We start from the raw sequence: 7,704 nt of genomic DNA, 5'->3' as shown, positions 1-7,704 counted from the left end.
CTTTGAAGTGTCGCAACACCTTGGGCTTGAATTTTACCGCTTTAACTCAATTATGCTTTTCATTAGCCTTTTACATGTTCATTTTAGCATTAAAAAGCACTTGTTGTTAAGCTTGAGTTTTTAAGTAGTATTTGGCAAAATTCTCATCGATTTTTGCTTTAGAGCTTGTAACCTTTAAAGCGACGATATCCCCCTTATTGTTACTCAAATAGAGGATTAAAGGATACCTTTGCGAATTAGACATGATACTCTTTAAATGTATGTTCACTTGAAATTACGTTGACAGTCCCTTTAATAAATGTATAATATCTAGAAAGTGAGTTTGACAATTCCTTTAATAAATGTATAATATCTAGAAAGTGAGGTTGACAGTCCCTTTAATAAATGTATAATATCTAGAAAGTGAGGTTGACAGTTCCTTTAATAAATGTATAATATCTAGAAAGTGAGGTTGATAGTCCCTTTAATAAATGTATAATATCTAGAAAGTGAGGTAGACAGTTCCTTTAATGAATGTATAATATCTAGAAAGTGAGGTTGGCAGTCGCTTTAATAAATGTATAATATCTAGAAAGTGAGGTTGGCAGTCCCTTTAATAAATGTATAATATCTAGAAAGTGAGATTGACAGTTCCTTTGATAAATGTATATATAATATCTAGAAAGTGAGGTTGGCAGTCCCTTTAATAAATGTCTAATATCTAGAAAGTGAGGTTGACAGTCCCTTTTATAAATGTATAATGTCTAGAAAGTGAGGTTGACAGTTCCTTTAATAAATGTATTATATCTAGGAAGTGAGGTTGACATGCTCTTTAATAAATGTATAATATCTAGAAAGTGAGGTTGACCGTCCCTTTAATAAATGTATAATATCTAGAAAGTGAGGTTGACATGCTCTTTAATAAATGTATAATATCTAGAAAGTGAGGTTGACAGTCTCTTTAATAAATGTATAATATATAGAAAGTGAGGTTGGCAGTCGCTTTAATAAATGTATAATATCTAGAAAGTGAGGTTGACAGTCCCTTTAATAAATGTATAATATCTAGAAAGTGAGGTTGGCATGCTCTTTAATAAATGTATAATATCTAGAAAGTGAGGTTGACAGTCTCTTTAATAAATGTATAATATATAGAAAGTGAGGTTGGCAGTCGCTTTAATAAATGTATAATATCTAGAAAGTGAGGTTGACAGTTCCTTTAATGAATGTATAATATCTAGAAAGTGAGGTTGACAGTTCCTTTAATAAATGTATAATATCTAGAAAGCGAGGTTGAGCGACTACTACACATCGCTATAAAGGAATACACAGGGCTCATTAATTATTTATTTTTATTCTCTAGTTTCCACACTCAGGTTAAATTAACTGTTATACATAATTAAACTTTAATAAGAGCTGTGTCCTGGGGTCTGCTAGGAGTCCTTAGACGAGTTCCAGGTTTGTTATTTTATACACAGAGGGTCAGAAAACATAAAGAGGACTGAGTTCTGGCCATGCATCATATATCTTAGCAACCTGAAGCTATAAACCTCTTGAAATTTAACTGAACTCAAATAATCTCCGTTTTTAAATATATACAAGGTTTACACCATCAGATCATATTACGGGGATTTTTTCTGCTTAAATTTGCGCATTTTCAAAAATAATAAATGTCAACATTTTTTGGGGCAAAATTTGTCATCTTTAACTACCAATAAATTTTCCCTGGGGCTCATATGAGCTGCAATACAAAATTTGAGGCCGATTGGTTCAGCCGTTTTGACTTTATATTGGATACAGATATAAATTGAGAATTAAATTCAAGTTAAAAATAATATGTCGAAAAACATTTTAAATATGACGAATATGTTTTTTAAGTCCACTTTCTGTATTTATGTAAACGTAATCGTATTCTGCACTTTTAATTGGCTAATCTAATATTCTACAAAGGATCCGAGTGATACTGCGCAGAAAATCAATCTTTGCAAAATATTCAGGTTTGCAAATAATTAATTAGATAAAAACTACATTACTAAAATGGGACATATAAAACTGGAAAATGGAAGACGACCCGTTTCAAAAAGTCAAGTCAAGAAAAGCATTTTGTGCAGTGTACACAGAACCATCTTACACGATAAGTTGATTTTACTGGTAAAACTCTTTGCTTTAAAACAACATAAAATACACCAAAAAACTTCTTAAATGTCGTCTCTTTTTTCTGTGTTGAGCAGTTTAGAAGGATAACCACAATTATTGTTTTATACTCCATACTCTGGTACTCTGTATATATTATATAAATATCCCTGGTTTAGCTTCCTATAATAGGGTTGTATCAGCAAACATTTTATAATATTATATATATAATATATAGCAAACATTTTATAATATTAGGTATATAATATATAGCAAACATTTTATAATATATATATATATAATATACAGCAAACATTTTATAATATTATATATATAATATATAGCAAACATTTTATAATATTATATATATAATATATAGCAAACATTTTATAATATTATGTATATAATATACAGCAAACATTTTATAATTCAGAGGACTAGAAGAATGGAATCTGACCAACTTTTTACAGGAAATATTTATTCAAGAAGAGAAACAGAAGACAGAGTTTATCCAGGTACTAATATATACTAGAGGGAGTAGATTCAGGTACTAATATATACTAGAGGGAGTAGATTCAGGTACTAATATATACTAGAGGGAGTAGATCCAGGTACTAATATATACTAGAGGGAGTAGATCCAGGTACTAATTTATACTAGAGGGAGTAGATTCAGGTACTAATATATACTAGAGGGAGTAGATTCAGGTACTAATATATACTAGAGGGAGTAGATTCAGGTAATAATATCTACTTGAGGGAGTAGATTCAGGTAATAATATATACTAGAGGGAGTAGATCCAGGTACTAATATATACTAGAGGGAGTAGATCCAGGTACTAATATATACTAGAGTGAGTAGATTCAGGTACTAATATATACTATAGTGAGTAGTTTCAGGTACTAATATATACTAGAGGAAGTAGTTTCAGGTACTAATACATACAAGAGTGAGTAGTTTCAGTTTCTAATTTATACTAGAGTGAGTAGTTTTAGGTACTAATATATACTACAGAGAGTAGTTTCAGTTACTAATATATACTAGAGTGAGTAGTTTCAGGTACTAATATATACTAGAGTGAGTAGTTTCAGGTACTAATACATACAAGAGTGAGTAGTTTAAGTTTCTAATGTATACTAGAGTGAGTAGTTTCAGGTACTAATATATACTAGAGAGAGTAGTTTCATGTACTAATAGATACTAGAGGGAGTAGTTTCAGGTATTAATATATAGTAGAGAGAGTAGTTTCAGGTACTAATATATACTAGATGGAGTAGATTCAGGTACTATGCTATAAGGTTTTTAAATTGAAGTCTGTTCTCGATAGTTTTTGTTTTAGAAAGTATTCCAACGAATCCAAGAGGAAGGTTTGAAAACCAAATTAGATATTTCAATCCTGCTCCAGGAGCTAAATATATCAGGTCCATTGCGAAAAGAATTTTAACAATATAACTTTAAAAGTTCTTATAATCTTTTTGAAGGGTTTGATTCTGTTCGAATCCAGGAGAAGCTTCGAGGTTCGGAATCTTCTCCAGTTGATCTGAATGAACTAAGACGACAGTTACTATTTGTAGATTTTAAAATAAACTAAATTCTGTACACTTTAAATAGAAGGCTGGCCAATTTATCTATGCAAATATTTTATTCTTCACATTGTTTTTGTTATGTAACCAGCAAGGATAATTACCCGTCTTTTGTTAATTTAAATCACCGTGAAGAGATAATTACCCCCATATGAATTTAAATAACCGTAAAGGGATGAAATTACACCTCTTTTGTGAATTTAAATCACCGTGAAGGAATGATTATTGATTACCCCTCTTTTGTGAATTTAAATTACTGTGATAATTATCCCTCTTGTAAATTACCAACCTAGAGGAAAAAAATTTCAAATGTTTGTGAAGAGATAAAAAACCTCTCATTCCTTCCGTCTTTTAATACGTAAATATATACGTACTGTGTACTGTGTACTGTGTAAAGAAGGTCGTGTGTGTTTCTGCTGAAAAAGGTTTATGTTTATAAATCCTAAATAATTCTTTATTTTACACAACTATCACACACAACAAACATTTATCTATGTAATGTACAAGAACCAATATAGTTAACGTAAAAATCTGTGTTAAAGGACTGTACAGTGTACAGTGTACAGTGTACAGTGTACACATAATTTAAATAGTTAAAATGAAACAACGTCTTAGGAAACATTAAACCGTCTATAACGTGCCGATGGCGAAGATGTCTGGTACATAATTCTGTATTTTTGATGTTCGACATCGGCATATGTCGGAGACTAAATGTTTGCAGGGGTAGTAAATCAGACATGCAACTCAATATTAAAAAGCATAATGAAATATTAACGAATGGCAAGTAACCAAGTTTATATCATAAACTTTGATTTTTTATCAACATATCAACATATCAACATATCAACATATCAACATATCAACATATCAACATATCACCATATCAACATATCAACATATCAACATATCTTCGTAAATATTTGATATTTTAAATTATGAACTCTGTTATATTAAATAGTCTAAGCTTGAAATTTCAAAGGTTAACATCATCAGGTTCCAAAGATATAAAAATTGGGAAATTTAAATTGTGTGGCACAAACTTAGTTATTTCGAGAACAAGATATTGAATCCTTGAATTAACAAGTTAAATTTTGCAGCTGATCACTATCAACATATAGATTAATAACAACACAGATAGAACACTATATGTCGTCTTTTAAAGATTTAGGGGTTTTTTGTTCACAATATACCTAGACCAAAGGAGTTCAGCGCATGGTCTTGTAATTTAACGCTGCCTGTGCGGAACTCCTTTGGGCTTCTGCCTCAAGGTATATTGTGAACAAAAAACCCATAATTCTTGAAAAGACGACATCTAGTGTTCTATCTGTGTTGTTATTAATCTATAGCATCAACCTCCAACCGTAGATTGCGGTCTAAAAATCTAACTCTTTTTTTACGATCAGTTTTCTTAATTATGTCATGTGTTGCGTTTAGAATTCAAAATAGTATTTATTTTCAAGTTTTAGATAATCAAGAGATCGCATCGTTTGAGCTAAACTTTAGAAGCTAAACCGATGTTATATGATAAACTATATATAATCAATTTCAAATTATCTTTTTTAACGTTCACTTCAACTCAATAAAGGCGCAAATGTTTGAATTTGAGGAAACCCGTTGGGACGCTGTAAAAATTAATAATTCAGGTTTCATCTCGGTAACTCCTTACTTACTACACCGCTCACTTAACCAGGGCATGGGAATGGAAGGGGGGATTTTTTATTTTGGGGGGGGGCATTTTTTTGCAGTTCTTCTCGGGTTAAGCTCTGCATTGTATACAGCTGTTTCCTAATGTTCAATAATTAACATTATTATTGTTTTTTTTGAGGAGGAGCGGTAAAATAATTATTTTTTTGACCTAGAGGTATAAATTTTAGTTTATTCACCCGTCCCTTCCCCCCCCCCCATATCCCTCACCCCTGTCCGAATCCAAACAATTGAAATATATTTTTAGCAGGTTCTATGAAAAGAAGTGAATATTTGGCGTAATGTGAGGGAGGTTTGGGTAATAAATCTTACGTAATAGTAGACTCTACACAGACCAGATTATTTTCATTTCACAGTCCTTTATATCTATTCTCTTCTTATATATTTATGTATTTATATTTCAGTACAGTCCTATTCTCTTCTTATATATTTATATATTTTTGTATTTATATTTCTTTACAGTCATATCTAACTGTTCTCTTCATATATTTTTATATATTTATATTTTCAGTATATTCCTATATATCTATTCTCTTCTTATATATTTATATATTTATGTATTTATATTTCAGTACAGTCATATCTCACTGTTCTCTTCATATATATTTATATATTTATATATTCATATTTCAGTACAGTCCTATATATCTATTCTCTTCTTATATAGAGTTTGGTTGTCTGTCTGGGTGTTTGTTTGTTTGTGTCCAATAAACGGCTGAAAAGATCAGGCCCATTTTTTTATGGCGACTCAAATGACCCCATGGAAGGAACAAAAAATGTCGACAAACATTATTTTTAAAAATGCGTCAATTTTAATAGAAAATTTGAGAATGAATAAAAAAAAATTCAAGAGCAACAGTTAAAAACTAAAATTGTCGTAACACGCCCTTAAAGCTTAGTATTCTATATTTATAAAAAAAACCGCTTTTATTGGTAATTGTTTAAAAATTATGTTCAATGATTGTAAGAAGGTGATATTCAGGTAACATCGTTCTTACATTTCATTCAAAAGATAAAAATATCTTCGAAATTATTTGAAAAGGTTTTCGGTATACAGTACCCATAAAGGATGAGACTTCAGAGACGACTGTCAGAATTATATCAGGCTTGTTTCTTAAATCATGGTTCTGTGCATGGCGTTTACTTTCTTCGCTCGTTGAAAAATAAATTTACCATTTAAAGACTTAAATCAATGAAAACCCAAAATTCAACCTTTAAAACTAAATATTTAATGATTTTTAATCTCATTTTAAAACTTTAAATGACTATTTGAATAAACCAGTAAATTGAGTTATATAAAATTATTATTTAATTAATTTAATCTTCTAATTAAATCAGTTGTTAGATTTAAATTTAACCCGTTTTCTTAATTAATAGGGAAACAAAAACAAAAATCCATAATTGCAAACCACACTAAAATGTTACAATCACAGCAAACTAACCAGGAGGCGAAGGTCAAATTCAATTGACATTGTTGATACGACTTTGTGACTCCGTAACTCCTCTTATTCGGATTTTAATCTATCTTGCAAGTGTAAGAAAAGCAAATTTACTTGATTACATATCATGAATTCAAAACATATTTGGTCTTCTAAATAATTCTTTAAGAAGAGGAGTTATGATGGAAACCATATAAGATTTTAATCGTAAGTGCATTTTACTTCAGTTTGACGTGCAATTTATGAATAGTATTTAAAAAAGTAAAAAGAAAATTCAATTTAAGATTTTTTTATTAAAACATTTTATTTTATACTTAAACACCCGGGTATTAGATAAATACTGATGCATCCGAAAAGTATGTAATCAACAGGGTTACCCACAAAGAAGGAGAATTATACTCTTTAAATAAGATTCATCTAGTGTTTAAAATTGGTTTGCCGGATTTAAATGATGAAATATATTAAAAACTTTTTAAATTTTTTCTTGTTATATTATTCTTACTGCAAAAGCAAAAATTAAGTTGTCCAAAAAACCCATCAAATCTCGGTTTTAAAATCTTTCTATCTTTGCAATCTTTTATTTATAGTTTGAAATATCAAAGGCTCAAAGGACACAAGGTTGAAAACAACTAGGGTTTATAAAGTTAGAATTTGTGGCAGTTTAATTTATGACTTTTTATTTCTAGGTATAGTCTAAAAAGAAACTAGTAATTGCAGGGTAGGCAGGGAGAGTTATTTCATAAATTCACAGAGTAGTTGAAGGGGGTTAAGACGGGGGGAGTTAGGTAGGGGTTAAATTATACTGTTGATGGTTGGTTGAATGGCAAACGTTAAAAGTGCCTGACAACCCTTCATCAACAAATTAA

General features: G+C 30.1%; 1 long non-coding RNA gene across 1 annotated transcript; it reads left to right on the top strand.

Annotated features, from left to right (window-relative positions):
- The first annotated feature begins 1,929 nt into the window (after window positions 1-1,929).
- Window positions 1,930-3,673, top strand: LOC111705885 (uncharacterized). Its single transcript, XR_002766098.1, has 4 exons — window positions 1,930-1,976; window positions 2,546-2,627; window positions 3,452-3,533; window positions 3,594-3,673. It is a non-coding gene; the product is annotated as an uncharacterized LOC111705885 (long non-coding RNA).
- The last annotated feature ends 4,031 nt before the right edge of the window (window positions 3,674-7,704 follow it).

Source organism: Eurytemora carolleeae, unplaced genomic scaffold, assembly GCF_000591075.1.
Source record: "Eurytemora carolleeae unplaced genomic scaffold, Eaff_2.0 scaffold614, whole genome shotgun sequence".
NCBI classification, from domain to species: domain Eukaryota; kingdom Metazoa; phylum Arthropoda; class Copepoda; order Calanoida; family Temoridae; genus Eurytemora; species Eurytemora carolleeae.
Note: the sequence above shows the minus strand (reverse complement) of the source record. Positions and strands in the feature narration are given on the sequence as shown.